The following is a 19,943-nucleotide window of genomic DNA, read 5'->3' on the forward strand; positions in this document are numbered from 1 at the left end:
GAATCTGTATTACCCACATCTGTGCTAAGAACTGCCAGGCTATAGGTTATCCTGATCTAGGAAGTTTCCACTCTTTCCTTCCAAGGCTGGTTCTTTTGGCATGTTTAGGAAATGAACCGAAGGAAATAAACCTAATCTAAGCCAAACATCATAGTGACTCCATGTTTTTTTTTCCTTTCACGTCTATTCTTTTTGAAAGGGACAATTCATTGCCTATCTGAGGTTATTTACAAGGTCATAGAAACCACTTAAGTACTGCACCATCGCCATTTCCCAAATTGCACATGCTTACTTGCAAAACAAATTAGAGTTGGATAAAGAAAGGGTTAAACAAATAGTTGAAGACAGAAGAATGATCACAGTCAACTCAGGGCCATGTAAGGGTTCTGCAAAACAGAGAAGTTTATACCACAAAACCATAGGGACGTTTTTTTCTTATGTTTGTTTTAAAGTATACGACATGGATCAGAAGTGAAGGAGGCAGGAAGAGGGAGACATATAGGGAAGAACTCAGAAAGATTCAGTGACAAAAGGAAACTGATCAAGTTGGAAAAGGCAGATTTGCAAATCATTAGCAAAAATGTAGTTGTTCTGTTATACTCTCAGTAGGCTAGGCAGAGAGCATAGAAGGGGAAGAGGAGAACCACACACAGAGCTCGCCAAGAGCCCTGCAGAGATCAGAACTATGAGGGAACCACCAACTATCCACCAACAGCAGCTAAAAGTGGAGCTGAATGAGAAAACAGAAAATTAGAAGAGAAAGTTGGGAAAGAACAGTCACAAAAGCAAAGAAAGAGTAAGATTTCAATGAGTCAATGGGGTAAACAGCATTAAAAGCAAGAGATAGGTAAAGAAAGATGAGGTTGCAGAACAGACCTATGTCTCGATCAGGAAAATCCCAGTGGGGAGTTAACTGCACACTATGGGTTTCTGTGCTTAGACACAAAAAGCTTTACAAACCAGACTGTTGGCAAAACTTAATGAGTCCCACGCTGGAATAATTAAAATAAAAGCTGTTCACTAAAGTTATTTTTGGTGGGCATGTTTGGATCAGAGAGCAGAGTTGTTGAGCACAGTCTAATACATGCCAAAAGTCCTATTATGAGCCTGCCACTGCTCTCTGCCATACTTGGAAATATCTTCAAAAACTGTGGTAGAGAATCATTATTGGCTTCACACGTGAAGGACAAACTAGAGTTACGTTTTAGTTGGAGGGTGTAGTGTTCCTTGTGAGATTTTTCTCCAAGAGGTGGGAGCCATCTTGCTTGGGCAAGGGAGATGTTTGTTCTCTGACAAACCTCAGAGTGGTCAGGAGACCGGTCTAAATTCAGTATTCCTAAGGGAAATTCCATACTTGAGAAATATCAGGAACAACAGCTTCATTTCATATTTTCCAGAGGAACCAGGATGTATAAGTCAACAACAGGTTATAACACATGGTTACTTCCTAACTGATGAAATGGGATGCTCATACCAAATATACTCTCATAACTGACATGGGCTGCCAAACCAGATGATGAAGTACTGAGATCCAATAGAAAAATATCACCTCTCAAGAGCACACCATTTTTGTTTTCTTGTAGTGGAGTTCCTCAAAGGATCTTGCAGAGAATCATGATGATTTTCTGGATATCTCTTCACTGCTGTTTTTCCCTGAAAAACACAGTATAAAAGCTGCTGTAAATGTGAAAATGTAAGACAAATAGAATAAAAAAAAAACAAAAAAAAAAACAAAAAACAAACAAAAAAAAAACAACCAAACAAACAAAAAAACAGATCCCAAACAAGTGTAAACCAGAAATTTCAGAGGATTCATCATTGCTTGTACAAAAAATTGGTTGATATTTAACTGATTTCAAACTTGTGGAAACCTAGACACTAGGCATATAGCTTGTGAAATGACTGAAATAACCCTAAAGCATTGCAACTATCCCTATCAACCTACCAGGGACTTAGGAACAGAAAAGTAGAGCACATACCCAATTCTTTGACAGTTCTCCTGGTATGACCATTCCCACACTATATGTTTCTTCTCCTCTGCAATAGATATATGCCAGCAGCCTTTTCCTCAAAAATGTCGTCTTCTTTCAGCACAGCAGAGCCTGATGACTCACTGCAGGGCAAATTGCCTTCCTTTTCTCCATAGGTTATTTTTCCTTCAACACTGGACAATGTAGGTTGACTCTATTTGTTGTTATGCAAATACAATCTCCAGACAATAGCTTTCCAAATCAGGCTTTTACTGAGAAAGAAAAGAAAACAATCTGAGAAGGGCTTTAAAAAAGAAAAAGCTTAGATAATATATTCAGTCTTTTTCCTTTTTAGGGGTGTGGGGAAGCTATAATTTGCCGAATACTTACTATTTAAGCAGCTTAGATTTGCTTAGAATGTAACTCAGCCATCAAAGTGTTAACTAGCATACGTGTGAGAACTGAGACTGGGCTCTTGTGCGCTGTTGTATTTCTGTCATCTGAAAGTTAAACACTGGGTTAGGAAAATCCAAATGGCGGCTTCATCATCAGAATGACAGCAGAAAGAAAAATATTTGCACTTTTTTCCCCTCTAAGTAGAGGGTTGGAAGGGAGCATTTCTCTCAAGACATTCCTTTATCCTTTTGACAGCAAGCACTGCATTGCTGAGACTGTCTCCAGTCACACGTTACTAATGCCGCAGTTTCTCCTGTCTAGAGCCCATGCTGCAAATATTGTTTTTCCCAGAAATCACAGCGTTCGTTGGCTTCATTTTATGGACACCAGACTCCCTGTCCTCTATACCCCTGCAAAAATCCAGGCAGCTTCTGTTCAGTGGATCCCAAGAAGCTGAGCAGTGAAACTGCCAAAGCCAGGATTTGTACAGAGCTTGCAGAGTCAAAGTCTTTTTCTAGTTGCACTCAAGTACCTCTGTTATAGCCTCCACTGTCATGGGTATGGTTTTGTACATCAAAAAAATGATCTTAATAAGCTCTTTTTATCCTTTTTATTCAATATCTGTATCTGAGACTTTTGGGATGAAATAATGACTTCCTACTTCCTGAAAACAAGCTGGGTTCAGAAACACTCTTCTGACAATGTTTCTCAATAATTTTTTATATAAAGCTCAATAAAAACAACCACATTACTTCCTTTCAAATCCTACCTTGAAATGCTCCTTTCCTGCAATAACCATTTAAGACATTAATGGCAGTGTGATTAGTGCTGAACTGAGGCTGTGTTGATGGATATCGCTGCCATTTGTACTCCCTTCTTTTCTGTCTCCATCTTCTCACTCTTAGTTTTATGTTTAGACTGTGAGCTCTTTCCCTCAGAGATTGTTTCTATGTTCTCATTTTGGACAGGAGCTAGCACCATAAGTCTCAGTGTTTCCCCAGTATAAAGCATCAACAGGGAAGACAGATTTCCCTTGTTTATGAAATGACATTTTAGCTTTTGTTACACTCAGATAGGAGGAATGTTGTCTGTACAAGAGAGATGAGACAACAGTCTGAATTTTAATCTACAATGTTCAAAATTAGGAATGATTTTGAAAGCTTCAGCTTCTTACCTGAAATTTGGGATATCTGTATTAAGCTTTTTTTAATGCTTTTAATATAAAATATGACATGACATAAATACCATTTTCAAATAAATCTTCCCAATTTCTCTCTTCTCAGTTTCTCCTCCCTGAGAAGAGGTATTAATTATAAAATCTTCAGGGGCCCAAATTCTGTTCTCCTTGGCAGGTCTGCAAAACTACAGCAAGTCAAAGTGGAGCTCATGGGAGGAAAAACAGTATTTAACACTTATTCATCCCATTTCTGTTATATTCTTGCCTCTCTACACAAACTTCTTAAAACAACTTGCTCCAAAAACATAGCAGTGTCTGTTACCCTGTGCATCACTAGCAGCCGAAGGCCACGTCAGCTTAAGAATAGCCATGAAGAAACACACATGCTGCTCAGGTGCACCCTCTCACTACCAAGGGGCTGTCAGCAGAAGTGATGCAGCAGCTCAGATATTGGACTTGACTTATATGATAAAGTTTCCAAAGACAGGCTGTCTGCTGCCCTTATTTTCACGCTACAAAAATACGAGTTACTGTGGTAAAAGTTTCCATCAAAAAGTGAGAGATTCCCAAGCTGGGCTTTTGGAGGCTCTCGGTTCTCACTAGCAGGGCCTGCAGCAGCTGACCTCAGTGCAGTCTGCACAGCCTGGCTGCTGGGCTCCCACACTGAAACCAGCCAGCCAGTTTGCACAAGCCTCCCATTCTAAAATATGTGTAATTTATTTGAGCTGATAGAGAGGATAAGAATCAACTGTCTGTTTCCCAGTTAATAAAAAACATACAATGAGGAGAGAGCTCTGCCAGCATATCTTGTTTACCCAAAAATGTTTGGCATTAAATGTGAAATCGGAAATGAACTCATTATCTGATTATTTTCATTTTGAAGAATTAACTGCTTTGGGGGAAAGGCTTGTCCTAAACAGTCCCCTTGTATGGATGACTAATTGCAAATACATATCTGAGAAGAATACAGCAAGCTCTTGTGACTGCCAGGGTAGGATAGAACTCTATCAATTTGGACAAGAACACTGGGAGTATCCTCCCATGTGATGTATTTCAAAACAGGAGGAAAAGTGTTCAAGCAGCATTACGTCCATATAGATGAGAAGAGTTTCAGGAAAGGCCACGTTCTATCATTTTCATCCAGAAAAATGGAAAATTAAAATTAAAAATTATTTAAAAAATTATTTGTAGTACATCTGCCTCTTCCTCCCCTACAGTATAACTATATAGCAGACTGGATATTTATTACTTTCCAGTTATAAAAGTGTGTTGAAAACAGAATCCCTCAGTAGTATAAATAGGAGTACTTCAGTAAAAATTAAGACAGTTACCATTGGAATCAGATACTCATTCAAGGCTAACAAAATTTTAGGAAAATTTCCCACTCCACTGTAGAACTAACCTTAGACCACTCTGGATTAAGAGAAAACTGAGGTTAAGACAGCCCATGGGGCTGCATCTTTTTGCATTTTCTTCTGCTGTTTCTTTGTTCGGCTCTCATCTGCTTGAGTTCAGCTTTCAGTGTTTCTGTTTTTCCCTCTCCATATCTGACTCAACAGCTGCTGCTCCTTCTAGGCTTGCTGAGTGCCTCTTCTATACTCAAATACTGCTTTCTTTTCATACTGGGAACTGAAGTGAGTTTTGAAAGCGTACTATGGAGCCCTCCACTGTGTATCAGCACCGTGCAACTTAAAGTGCTCCACTGAATATTTGTCTCTTCCTTTTCTTCTCTGACTGAAATATCCCCATCCTCACATGCCCTGTGAACCTCTCCACAATGTGCATGACACGAACTTCCTTTTAGCTACATCTGATTCATTTTTTTCTGTCCAGACCATCATTAGATAGGCAAAAATGCATTGGTGTCAAGGGAAGTGGCAGGCCAAACATCCCAGCACAACTCTGGTCTGTCCAACAAGACAACATCACTTCATAGGCTTCCTACAGCCCACTGACCATGTGTAATATAGGCAGGGGCAGCCCAAATGCATTCTCTCTATCTCAACCAGTACAGAGAGCAGATATCCAAAGGCCAGCTGAATCACTGTGTACTTGGTCCGTACTACTCAGCTTGTGTTTCTGTGTGCTATAGCATAGATGTTCCCAGAGCTGATCCAGTTGGGAATGAAAAATCACCTTGCCAGGCTGAACACTGTTTAGGTCTCCAGAATTTTGCAGCTGCTATTTGTGATTCTTCCTCAGTCTACATTCTCCATTAGTTAGAGTACATAGGGTGGAGCCAACTCCCCCAACTGCGCAAATATAAGCAGCATTTTAGAACAAAAATGTATCATTGCAGATGTACCTCGTAAAAAAAAAATTATGAAAAAAACTCTGAAAACATTACGTTCCCACCAACAAAGATACACATTCCCAGACTAATGCTGATGTGACAATTTCCATGTACTCTGGTTTCTTCCCTTTCACGTAGCAGTGCACACACCAGTGCTCGCCTTTTCTGCAACAGCTGGTCTAAGGCAGTGAAGGGTCACCAGTACTGTTCTGTTTCAGTTCCTGGAGGCTCCCTGCTCTGGCAAATTGCCACGCTTCCTGAGCAAGTCTGTCTTGCCCCAGAAAGAGAAGAAATATTCTGTATTTGAACTGTTAAACCTTCATTTCCTCTCTGAGTTGTCTCAGCATGAGTAGCATTTTTGAGTCTGTTTAGGTGTTTGCTCTTCTTTCTTCAAATCTCTGAAAGATCTTATTTGCACTGAAAGGGACAATTGAGCGTGAACTTTGTGAGTATGGCAAATGTAAGCTTTTAAGATAAGGTATTTGAGGTTTTCTTTCCATTAAACTATAGAAAGCAATTAACCAGAAAGTGTAAACAGTTAGCAAATGTGAACGCAGCGGAATAGGCTGTTTGACTCTCTTTTCATTCCAAATGAAATGGAAAAGAGAGAGTAATAACATTCTCAGAGGAATTTGTCACATGTGTTGTTTGTGCATATCTTTCACATCTTGTTCTTTCACAGCCTGTTAGATCCTGGAGTTGAAGGCACATTCTTCAACTTCCTTCTGTAATCCAGACCAAACCATGGCACCCATATCTGTGTTTTTATCTCAGTGAATAGTAAGGGTTCCACTGGCTTATTATTATTATTGCTACTATGTCTAATATCTTTTCTAGGAAGTTACAAGTTACATCTGCTCCCCACATTACTAAAATTGTACAGTGGTGCTGGTTGTGCTGGTTTCTATCACCCTTGATGTTGCTGTTACTGACACCTTTCACCACTTTCAATAGTGCTTTGAGTTTACCTCACTAAAGAAGGGAAGTCAAAAAAGTGACCATCACCTCATCAACATCACCAGCACTGATTAATGAAAGCAACTTATTGATCAATGTTCAAGCGCAGGGAAGAGCAAACTTGTTCTAGTACTTCCATGGATGCAATGCTACCTGCAGTCTTTTTCTACTGTTTCTGCTTTTTCGTTATCTTAAATTATTTTGCTTTAACCTGATTTGGGGTTGGCAAAGATACTACTACTGATACTGTCACCTGCCCCCTTCACCTGTGAACAACATGAAACCAGCACAGCTTCTGATAGAATCAACCAAAGATCCCTGTTAAACTTCAACCCTCAGCAAGCCAGTTCATTTATTTTTAACACACAGTACTGTGTCACACTTGCACATGCAGCACAAAATGATTTCTTACCCTTGACTAGCCCTGTGCCCAGTTGCGTGTTTGTCTGTCTGCAGGGACAAATGGAGAGAAAGGGTATCTATTGTCAGTCATCTCTGTTAAAGACTGATCTACTTGCATAGTGTTATTAGCTTTGCATTTTTGTGAGCTTTAATCTTGAATATTGCATTTTGCTTTCCTGATAAAAATATTCTCAAGAATATTGTTCATTAGGACCTGGCATACTGCGTGATCAGATTCCAAATATGCTTTGGTACAGGAGATGCTTTCTTGTATCTTTGGGGTAGGGAGAAGTGTATGAATCAACTTTTCCATCGGTAGGCTTTACCACATCTTCTGGAACCACTCAGTGATATGGGTACATGGATTGATTTCCAAACTGCTGCTATTGTTCAAGCTTTCTGTGATTCTGTACCCATAACTGAATGCCAAATGCCCAGAGAAGGCTGAGATAATACTGAACCAAAGATGAAGCATACACTCTCTCATAGTCCTCTTTTTTTTTTTTTTCCTGCTGAAATACTAAAATAAATACTAAAAAAAGATTTGTTCCCCATTATGTTGCATACCGAAGTGTGTCTTTGACATTTTTGTAGATAGAGTATTCTTTTGTCTGTGTTAATCAGCTTCTTAGGGAATCAGGTTTATTCAAAATATAAGGCAAAGACTTCTGTGAGAAACAAAAACATTGTGTCTCAGAGAAGTATCATATAAACAATTCCCATTTGTCCTCAAGTTAATATGCAAGATGAGGATATGTAGCAGAGAACTTGTCAAATTCTACCTTAGGCCCTTGGGAAAATTATGTTACATTAACCCAACTCCATCTGCAGTTGGGAACTTGAGAGCAGCAGCAGAAATGGTCAACTAGTTTCCAGCTGAGTAAGCACACATTTAATACAACAGCTTGTTCTAATAAGGCATTTTTCTATGCTATATTAAGGGTCCATGCACAGTAAGCAGCAAAAAAAAAAAAAAAAAAAAAAAGCTGAAAAAAAGCTGATAAAGATTTACTGTCAGAATTGGAAACCTGTATGTCCTATGCTGAAGCATCACAAATGAAGCAAAATACCAAGAGAGACTAAGAGTCTGAATATTCTACCTCTTAACTCATGTCTGAGGATAGCACTAAAATAGTAAATTAATTGAATTTATACTGATGATTAGATGTGAGGTTAAGGGCATATGAAACAGATGCAATTATATGGATATATTAAGATGAGTACTGCTATTTTATGACACTTCAGAGTGCCCTGTGCTTTTCAGGGCAGGTAAAGGGCATGTAGCTGCTTCTCAAAAGAAGTTTTACAATCCATATTCACACATGATTAAATAACTGTACATGGAGACGAGGAATATGTGTAAATGTTAATTCAGAGAAATGCACATACACAGAGTAAATGAATAACTTCTGTCTTTCATAAGAGACGTAAATGAAGGTTTAAAAAAAATATATTTAAAAAGTCTTTTGGATATATCCATATGCAATGAAGATCGCAACAATATGAGATGTGCACTGCTGTTAGGTCAAGAACGCTTCTGAAAACATGCTCATTAGCCTTGATGAGATGAAGTCTATCATAAGTGTATGATGTTAGCAGTCCTATCACAATAGCATATACGTTGCACAGATGAGAGCTGTCATAAGATGAAATTCAATTTGGAAAAAGGCTTCTTAGTTTTAGACCAGACAATAGCAGGTTCCAGCCCCATTAGGTGGCTGTGGTGGCCATGGGATGTTAAAACACTGCACAGACTGTATGTCACCTGTCCATTTTTACTTTTTACTCATTTGTGCGTTCAGGCTTCCGACACTGACATCCTCAGCCCTTTCTGGTCCTCTGTACTGCCTGAATTTGTAGCTGCAGTAGAGAATCCACTTGATGTCTTGGTCCCAAGACACATTGTCTATCTATATTGTCCATCTATGTTTAAACAGCAAAAAGTTTTCCCCAGATTTTTGCATATCATTTCCATTTTAAGCCTATCTGCATTTTTTTTTCCCAAGTAAAATATAGAAATGACTGTGACTCTTCTGGGGAGGGGCTCTGCAGAACTGCATGATACAGTGATTATGAAAGGAGGAACTTGTACCAAAGCACAGCCTTTAACAAAGTGCCACCATCTGCACTGTGTCGCAATAAATGTTCCTCTCATTGATGCCTCACTTGGGTTCAGATATGAAGATGAATAGCCATTATTTATCCTGCAGTGTAGCTGCAACTCTGGAATTGCATAATTAGTATATTGTAGCCATCCCAGCATATGGGGCCTTCTGTTGGATTTTATGAACTTAAGAGGGCTGGGTCTGGCTGATAATTTGGGAAAGGGATGATAGGGGAAACCCCTAGCCCAGCAGGAACTGGTGTTTGTAAAACAATAGCTGGAACTCTAAATCACTGCTAAAGCAATATTCAAACATGAGTATCACAGGACACACTGTACTGCAAAAAGAGCCAGCTCCTGGATAAGCTGCACACATGGAGACCTAAGAAATGTTCAATTCCAAAAAAATTAAGAATCCTTCTATGCATATTTCAGGAATGAGATCAATACCCCCGGGGTGGTTTTAAATTTGGTAATTACATTTTGTTAGACTCCAGCAATTTTAATTGGATTTTAGCCCATTCTTCACTTTACTGTCTTCCACAGTGGAAGCACTACTTCCATAAGACTGCACTATTAACTAAAAATTCCCTATATTCATTTACAATATAGCAAATGAATGCTTTGGTTCCTGACTTAAGCCTTATTATCACGCAGAAAGTTTGAAAAGCCAGATAAATATGAAGAAATCAAGTCCAAGAGCTGTCGGATTTATTGAAATGCCATAAAAGAAATGATCTGTTTGAAGGAGGGAGGCAGACAGTCTGATTACACATGTAGTGTGATCACAAAGCCAGGATAAAAAGAGAAAAAAAAATGAGCTCACCTGTCTGCCTAGGGCCACTCTTCCTGTTTTTTAATGCAGTTCTTGGTCTTATTACCTGAATGAAGTCCTACTTGAAGAGAGCATGTCCATCAGGTCAGAGCTGTAGTCACAAGACTGCCTCTTCTCTCTTGCCACAGAAGGTTTTGCATTTCAGGAGTTGCTAGAATAATCCCTGCAGAAGGTAAACAAGACTCTGTTCAGCTGAAAATAATCAAATTTAAGATTTTAAGGAATACTGAGAACTGCAAAGCACTTCAGGTGAGAAGCTCAGTTTTGGGGAAAGATATTATTTGTTGCAGGGTTTTAAAAACAAGAACATGAATGGAGTCGAACTATTCCAAAGCCTGGATATTTTATGCACAATTAGCTTAATAAATAGAAAAATGTACAAATCCTGTCCTTCTAGAGCATTATAAAAATGGTATGACATAGGAGATTGATTTCCAGAACTCCCAGGGGTATTGTTCTCTTCTCTCAATGCATATGTCTAGGCACCAAGGGGACAATATATATGTCAGTATAAAGTACATGATCACAACCTTCTGAATTACAACCCCCTAATTAGCATCCCTGTGTCAATTATCCCATTCAGGATGTCAAATATTTCACAAGGATTAAATTTCAAAATACTCAGAGAGACTGATATATAAAATCCCAAATGGCTGCTGAATGGTATATTAATGTTATTGTATCACATCTAACAGGTAAAAGATTAAAAAGCCTTTCACACACTTCTACAATGGCAAAGGTACCACAGTTGCATCTGTACACTTCACTTCTGGGGATATCCACTGTGCAAAAGGGGGAGAAAAAAATGTTTCATTCAAGCATTTTCCTTTTCAAAATAGTAACAATGTTGTAATTCAATACCCACACTGAACCTCTCTGACTCCTGAATCCAAAACTGCAGGGTAGGGGAGAGAGAGGAGAATGAGTGGGCTCTGCTGTGCCAACGTCATAGCAACCTTTGCTTCATGGCTTGTGCCTCACTGTCAGCAGGCAAAGAATGCACACGTGTGCAGCCAGAGCATAAACGTATCAATTTAGAAGTGTTTGGGCTTCCAGATTAAATCAAACTTCCTCTAAGAAATCTGGCTTTCTCAATATGCATTAATATTCCATTTGTAAAACAAACTTGGGCTCAGTCTATTATAGGATGTAGATCTCCAGGTGAGCAAAATAACCTTGGGCTGATCCATCAGGGCAGAAACACACAACTAAATTAAAATCTCTGTGTAGTCCCTAGCCTGAATTGTTTGCAGGAGGAAGATGAATGAGTGAATCAAGATCTAAATTATTTTACATCTAAGGCAGCTTTAATGCTTCACAAATTGAAATCTTTTAAAGTTTAGTGTCTAGTTTAACTTGTTAACCTTTCCTTTAGTTACTACCTTTTCACTGTCTCTTTTCCACAGATGTCTCAATCAAAAGGCAGTTGCATTAAAATGAGCAAATTTACTGACTGAAACCAGAACAAAGAACCTTAATTGACTATTGAAGAAAATGCACAGAAAACAACTCTTAAGTTCAGAATTGTAAATATTATGTCAGAAACAGAGCCTTCACAATTAGATAGAAGCAAGAACTAGCAAGCCTAATCGGCTCAAATTTTGTCAGTAGACCACACAATAAACTACTCTTGAGCAAGCAGCAACCCAAAAATTAGTCCCAGAAATGACTGAGGAAATAATTTCAAATATCAAAGGGAAGAGGACTGTGTTTGGCTGGAAAGAGGCAAAATGTAGCAAATGAATTGTTTGTTTCAAAGAAATAACCAGAGTCCTACCCAAGGGATTGCTTCTTGTACTTCAAATGTGTTGCAATGGTACATGACGTGATCTGAAGGTATCAAATCAGAAAGAAGCACATTGTAATAAAATAAAAAGGTCTAAACTACAGTGGCTCTTAAGATCTCTGGCCAGCCTTGAGGAAGAAAGGGGGAGGTGGGTGGGGAAGAAAAAAAGAAAAAAGAGAAAAAAAAGAAAAAAAAAAAAACCAGAAAAATCTCAATGAAACCACAATGCCTCAAGCAGCTTTACACATTCATAAACTACATTTTATCAAGTAATTTCAATGGCATTTTCAAAGTCTAGTAGTCAAGCTCCTGCTGTCAATTCTCTCTGTAACTGGGAACTCTCTTTATCCCACTTCTGTGGAAGCTGTGATCCATTGAAGACAGAGAATCTTTTATTAGATACATGCACAGTGAGAAGTGCAGAGGGACTCCTCCCTGTCCTCTCACCTCAAATCAGACAGTGAACACAGTACTAATACAAATAATAAGCAACCGCTGGCAATAAAATATTTCTGCATAAAAATGCATCAAATTTCCAGTTATCTTATATTTGCTTTTTCATACCATCTCTAGTAACAAGAGCCATTTGTATCACTTTCACCCTATCCCAGCCTTCTAATTTTTGCCTAAATTCATTGATTCATCAGAGTGTGATACTCTTTAATAAGCCAATCTAATTTCCACCTCCTAGAGCTCTCCCCCGCAATCCCATCTTCCACGTGTTTCAGCTTTACTTTGAAGTGACTTCCTTGCCTGGCATGCTAAAATCCAGGAACAAAGTGCCTACCATTATGACTGCAGTTCATGCCCTGACTAGCCACAGCAGCAGCAGAATTAGACTATAATCTCCTAAACAATGTAGAATCTGTAAATCAAAACCAACCAGCTCCCTTTGGTGTGTAGATCACTGAACCTGTGGGACTATGAAAATCAAAATCACTTTTCTAAGGTGAAATAAACCTTAGCATATGGATTTGTTCAGCTTGGATTCTTCTCTCCTTATCCCCAAAAGCTATTCCATCCGAAAAAAACAGCAACTTTTTCTGAACCAGAGGGCAAAATAGGCACATGTGAACATAAGCATACAGGCAGTACAGAGATTAAAAACAACCTACCTTCAGTACTGCCCCGCCTAGCCTTCTTGATGGTAAGGATGTTTGCGTTTCTTTGCTCTAAATATAAAAACAAACAACAGTGACTGCTCTAATCAAAGCAGTAATTACACATTGCCCCAAAAATGTACAATGCATCAAGACACTTAGACAGAGCCTAGAGTTATTTTACTGATGAAACACCAACTACCCATAGCACATGCAGAAAACATTCAGAGAGAGTCAGAGAAATGGAGTTGTACCTGATGGAGTAACATAAAATTTCTTGGCACAGAACAGTAATTTCCATAACACAGCACACAAGGGATTTCTACTTGCACAAATTAAGCCCCCGCATGCTGACTGATGTGTCATCATGCACAGAATTTAACTGGGATAGCCCAAGTCTCACGTAATTCACTGACCACTTTATATTGTAAGTTACTTGAAACCTCACAGGTGTACAGAGCTCTCTTCCAACAACGCAAATGGACCTAAATGTAATCCTCCAAAGAAGAGTGCACAAGATCAATTTTTTCTTTATCTGTCCTAAAGAAAAACATCAAATAGAAGGTTTATAGAAAATAATTATAAAGTAGAGTTTTTCCTCCTAGTCTTCTTCAGTTTCTCAGCTTTGATGTCTCTCAGATTCATACTTTCCAGGGTATTTTTCCTTTTTTTTTCCTTAGAAGCACATGAAATTCTCCAGAAATGGGGGAAGGCAGCAGAGGCCGATCTGCTGACCACATACTCCCAATATATGATTCCTAAGACTTCCTCTTAGTGACATTTCTGAAGTGGAAAGTCAATAACTATCATAAACAAAAAATCTGTAATCCTAACTCCTCCTTCCACTCAATTTTTCATGCCAATGTGGACCAGTGTGGAAAGAGAGGGCCTCCAGAGTATCAGCTTCGGTAGACGAGGACATGCAGGATAGTGTGAAACAGTTGGAAGGCCAGATTTAAACATGTAACCTGAAACGCTGGAAACCAGAACTCACGGTGGGACTTAGCAACAAAATCAACAATATAGGCATGGCATGACATGTGATCACCAAAGCAGAGGCAAGGTTGCTTAAATATAGCCTCTGTAGGTATTAGAATATTTCTGAGAAGTACACATCAAGCACGAGACAGATGCTACTAATAAGTAGAGCTTTAGACATTTATTTTTGTATTTAAATATCCAGCTATATTTATCTGAAAGATTTAACCACACCATTCTTGACTGAAAGGTATGCCAGTTACTTACTGCTGTCTAGACAAAAAGATTTAAAACTGCAAAAGATAAAACCTTTACAAAAGAATATGGAAAAGTGCTTTAAGAGTCTATGAGAAAGGTAGGTTCTCTACACTTTAGTCTCCAGAGTTTCGGCTTTAAGAGCTTTGTCTATTGAAGAACTCAATATATTAATTGCTTTGTAAAGAGTTTGCTTTTGCTTTTTCTTGAATCTAAATTGTTTGTGCTTGGGGGAGATGCCAGTAAGTTATAAAAATTCTGGAAAGCTGGGAAAGATCAAATCATCTCATAGGTATAAGTACTGTCTGATGATCACCTGGCATCTTTGGAGTCGTGATCGCGGTGTGGTGAAACACTTCAAACTAGAACATAAAGATATGAATCATCTACAGTGAGTAAGCTGTCCCACTTCCAAACTTCTTGAAAAAAAATCCAGACTATCTGGACACTCACCCTAAGTGTTTGGACAGCTTCAAATGATCCTGTGATCTCAGTGAAGAAATTGTTCTTGAAATGAGTTACACATTTCACCTCTATTTTTAGCATAACCATAAACCAGACCTGCTAAACAGAGGTTTCCCAATCTCTGCTACAGTAATTTGGTACCATGTGGTGCATAAAACGGGAAGGAAGCAGCATACAAAAGACTTACCACAGACATAAAGGAGCAGAGAGGTCTGAAGCATTCCCTTAAATGCTACATATTCAGAAATACTTATATTTCTGTATAGGGCAAATATTTCTGTACCACTGTTTCCTTGCATTTCATTTCTGGCCTAAACAGATGAGAAAATGAGAGCAGTTCATATGTAACACTTCAGAACATCAAGTCCCTACTAAAAGAGAGAGTTCTGGGTAGGCACAGCAATCAATTTGTACAATTTGCTCCTTGGTCTCTCCATTTACATTGCACAAATGATGTCCTGAGAGAATAATGTATGACATAGCCCAGATGGTAAAAAGCAAGCGTTCACTCTGTGCAACTAATTTCTACCATTATGCTGGGAAGGATACTGAGCTTCAGGTCATGGGCACAGTGCTCAATGCCAAAGTATGCAGTGCTCTGGAAGCATCTCTTATAGCCACCAGCTTCTGAGGCTGATGCAGCCAGACACAGCAGGCATATGTATTAATGTGGCAAGAGTCGGTCCTTTTTTTTTCCAAAATTTTCCATAGGCCACTGAGCAAAATTTGATTTTACTGAATATTCGCATTCAACTCATTTCAGAAGTTTTAATTTCTTTTACTATACTTGTACTAACCTGAAATACTGATGCTAAAATACTTCCAGGTACAAGTTGATTTAAGTTCAGCAAAAGAATTCACACAGCAAGAATGTCAAACAACTTCCCCTAATGTAGTCCTTATATGTAAGTTAGCATTGCTCTTGCTGACTAAGAATTTTTCCTGTAACACAATAACCCTCCTCATGGAATTAGGCACTATTCAAGATAAGAAAAGGTTGCAAAACCTATTCCTGTCTTGATATAAAATTATGTAGAGTAGAGCTGCAAGAGACATGAAAAAGTCTTCTGGTTTGTCCTCAGGCACAATCAATATTTGTGTCCCTTGTGACAGATGTACATTCTTAATGATAGTGACTTCACTGTATCCCCAGGTTTCATTAAGTTTATGTTTAGAAAGTTTTTCCTAATAACTATTCTGACTCTCTAGCACAATTCAGCTTGTTTCTTAACATGTCTGCTATGGCCACAGAGGATAAATTACTCCCTCTTTACAACAGGGTGGGTTTTGTTTTTTACATCTTAACTATTGCCCTTACCCTTCCATCTTTTTTTGAGAGTATAATAACTCAAATTTTGACAAGTTCTCCTCACCACAGTGATCCAGCCTCAAAGTGCTTGACCACGTGATCCAAGCTGAGTCCCTACTCAACAAAAGCACCAGAAGATTAATTCTGTAGGCTGCATTCTGGCTTTTTAATAATTCATCAACTTGTGTTTAATTTGATTTAGTTTCATATCCAGATCTTTTCCAATGAGAACTGCCCTCTATAGTGTTACCCCTGGCATGTCCAATCTGCAGCCTGGCAGAGCTCACATTGCAGCCTCCCCCTACTCTGCATTGTAAAGGAAAAGGCTCTTTCCCACCAAGCACCCAGCCTGGCCCTGGGCATACACTCATCATTCAGTAAGTCAGTGTGCTATTAAAGCTGTCTGGGCTGAAAAAAGAACACAGGGAGGGCTTGGTGCAGTGCTAGCTCAAGTTATGGCAAATGATTGCACGCATTGTATGCATTGGCTAAACATAGTCCCGTGAACAGCAAAAAACATGCAGCCAGGATTTTCATTCTTAAAAAGGAATTTGAGGTTAGGTTTCAAGACTACTGGAATTTTTTTTTTTTTTTTTTTGTATATTTGAGGTTTTCTTTTCAGTCGTCATAAATATCCTGCAGATTTTCAAATGGAATGTATTACATTGCAATCATCAATTCAAAGCAAATTTGATCATGTCTCTTTACCAGATTTTCATCAGACCTCTGTTACCAGAGAAAAACATCCCTCGCTTCACAGTCATGCCTTATTCATGTCCTTGCTTTCTCAGACTGTGTACATTTGTGAACAACTATTTTGAAGAATGAAGCAAAGGAAGAGTAAAATTTCATCAAAAAATCTTTGATGAACTCCTTGAGATCTCACAATGAATTGCAGCCACTTCCATTGCACCTGACTGAACTAGTTTCACAAAAACAAGGTCAAATATCCCACTAGTTTTATGGGGTTTGTTGCTCTCTTTTCTTTTAAATGTTTTTGTAAAAATATTACCACTTAAAATGAGTTTCATTACTTATATACGTCAGCTATACTATATATTTTATGAGGACTGCTCCAAAAGTAATGTCTCCTATTTCATTATGTTGGCCCATGATATCAGATGTGGATGTTGGTCATACAGCAGTAAGAGGCTGAACCATCCTGACAATATCCCATTATATTTTGTTGCCATGTGACAAACGGCAGCAGAGAGGCAGTCTGACATAATGGCATCTGACATGGAAGTCATGGAAGAAAATGTATGACACTGAATTCTTCCATGTGGAAAATATTGCACCCACTGACATTCATTGACGCTTGGTGAACTTTAATAGACACCAAGGAGTGGATGTGAGCACCGTGAGGCCATGGGTGGCACATTTCAGCAATGATGAAAGTAAGTGGATCATCTTCAATGGTGCAGGTTTTGATGAGTATGGATGGCATGTAGGCTCTTGTTCATAATTGGAAAAAATGCATAGCTAATGGTGGTGACTATGTTGAAAAGTGTTTTGTAGCTAAGAATTTGCTCTGTCAAAAGGAGATACTGTGCTCACTGTATCTGTTGTAGCTTCCATAGAAATAACTAGGAGGCATTATTTTAGGAGTGCCCTATATATAAGCAGCCCAAGGCAAATCCTGTTCACACAGTGGGGCCCAGGCAAGCCAAAAAGTTGGGCATCCATGTGTTACCCTATCCTGTATTTGTGCAATCAATTATTTCTGCCTACCACTTTGGATTTGTCCCTATTGGACTTAATCCTTTTTTTTTTTTTTTTTTTTTTTTCAGATGATCTCTCCAATTTGTCAAGACCATTTGGGATTCTAATTCTGCTTCCCACATGTTCAGAATCCCCCATCTCCTGTCATATGCAAATTTATTGCATATCATATTATTCTCTCATCGAGATAATCCATGAGAATATTTAAAAGCATTTAATCAAGATCAACTCCCCATAGAAAATTTGCAATACATTTCAATTAAAAAATAATGTTAGGCAAATATTCTCTGAGATTCACTTTTCATTCAGCTTTGCATTTACTCTGAAGATTGAACAAGATTGTTTCTTTAGCTTTCCTGTGAGAATATCATTCAAGACAGTGCCAAGTCATAAGTAAAATTGGAGCAGTGTGTCCCCTGTATTTGTGAACTTGTTACCTTGTCATAGCAGGAAGTTAGTTCACTTTGTCATAATTTCCTCCTGTCAAATTATTTGCTATTCCCTCTCTGCATGCTGTGTTCTAGCTGCCTATGAATATACAGGCTATTCATGTCACAATTTTTCTGAGACATTTTAGTGATTTTATCATACAATATGCAACTGAAAATCAGGATTCTCAAGGTACAATTTAATTTTATGCAAAAAAAAAAAAAAAAAAAAAAAGTACTTTTGAATCCTTTTGCATCAAAACATATTCCTAAATATCACCATTAAAGAAGGTAATATCTTTAACAACAGCATCTGATACAGCATCTGTAACAAGTCTTATGTGAGTACAGAACTGCTTATCTCATGCATGAATGGTGTATCTCATTGATCAGCACTAGTAGAAACATCTCTCAGTGCTGCTGATTTATGTCTCAATGTGTCATTCACTGAAATAAAGGCCCCCATAAAGTTTATGGATATCATGAGGTAGTGAATCAATTATGCTCATTCAAATCACACTCAAAGCACTTATGTCATATTGTTGACTCTTCAACCACCTGCTCTTGTCAAGGAGGTCTGGCACACAGGCTTTGAAGCATTCTTGATTTGCTCCAGTCATGCCATGTTCTGGTTATAGAAAAAAAATCTGTTGTCATCATTTTCATATAGACATCTTTTGAATAGCCAGCAGTATCTGTAGAAGTGCATAAATGGGATGGGAAGGGTGCAGCAGACACATGGTCTCTATAGAGGAATATATGTTTTGTGCATCAGTCAGATGATATAGGTATCTAAATATACATCTGTCAAATTAAAATCCAATTAAAAGTGAAGTATCACAACATCTCTGACCAGACGTTTTACTAAGATATGTGATCTATTTTTCATCTGAAGTCAAGTCATGTGGAAGACTAGGAGGTACTCAGATGTCAGAATCCAACAGAATTACCCTTGAAAATAAAGATGTTGAATTGTTAGACTATGCAAAATGAAAAACAAAGACACCTTAAACCAGGACAGCTAATCCTGGTCAACTCTCCAAAACCCATTAATCCTAACAATCAATGGAGTAACTCTATGCCAAGGTGTGGGCTTTCTCTGCTTTTAATAGGGGCAAAAAGAGAAAAAGTGAACTGTTCATAATAAGTCACATGAGAATAAAAATGAACTTGTACATCACTTTTTCAATTAGCAAGACTCAATAAAGAAAAACAAGAATTAATCAAGACAAATCCTGTTCATGCAGTGGAGCCCAGGCAAGCCAGAAAGTTTGACACCCATGATCAAGTTCCAGTTCCCTGCTATGGGCAGGATTGCCACTCACCAGGTCAGGTTGCCCAGGGTTCCACATAACCCAGCCATGAACACTTCCAGGGATGGGGAATCTACAGCTTCTCTGGGCAGCATGTTCCACTGGTTCACCACCCCAGCACTGAAGAATTTTCTCCTAATATCTAATTTAAATCACCTCTCTTTCAGTTTAAAAAAATTTCCCCTTGCCCTTTAATTATCAGACCACATAATGTGTTGGTTTCCATCTTGTTTAAGAGCTGCATTTAGATACTGGAAGGTCACTGTAATGTCTCCCTCTGAAGACCTTACAGAGCTTTCTCTTCTGTAAGCTTAACAAGCTTACAGCCTCTCTTCATAGAAGTGGTGATGATCATCCTTTGGCCTCCTCTGGTCCTACTGTAAAACAACCTCACTTCTGATGTTATTTTATGCTCTATCTGCAAGGAATTATTAATCAATGGCGTTATCCTCT

At 38.5% G+C, this 19,943-nt stretch overlaps 1 long non-coding RNA gene across 3 annotated transcripts in view; it reads right to left on the reverse strand.

Annotated features, from left to right (window-relative positions):
• Positions 1-19,943, reverse strand: part of LOC116230037 (uncharacterized) — a 179,754-nt gene that overhangs the window by 44,205 nt on the left and 115,606 nt on the right. For 2 of the 3 annotated variants that reach the window (XR_016464054.1, XR_016464055.1), the window contains 4 exons: positions 10,126-10,297; positions 2,361-2,470; positions 1,980-2,242; positions 1,565-1,653 (listed from right to left, as the gene is read on the reverse strand). This is a non-coding gene — a long non-coding RNA (uncharacterized LOC116230037). Of the gene's footprint in view, positions 1-1,564; positions 1,654-1,979; positions 2,243-2,360; positions 2,471-10,125; positions 10,298-13,035; positions 13,214-19,943 lie in introns of those variants that run through there. The other variant, XR_016464056.1, reaches the window with a different exon arrangement.

Source organism: Phasianus colchicus, chromosome 2, assembly GCF_987193195.1.
Source record: "Phasianus colchicus chromosome 2, bPhaCol1.hap1.1, whole genome shotgun sequence".
NCBI classification, from domain to species: Eukaryota; Metazoa; Chordata; class Aves; order Galliformes; family Phasianidae; genus Phasianus; species Phasianus colchicus.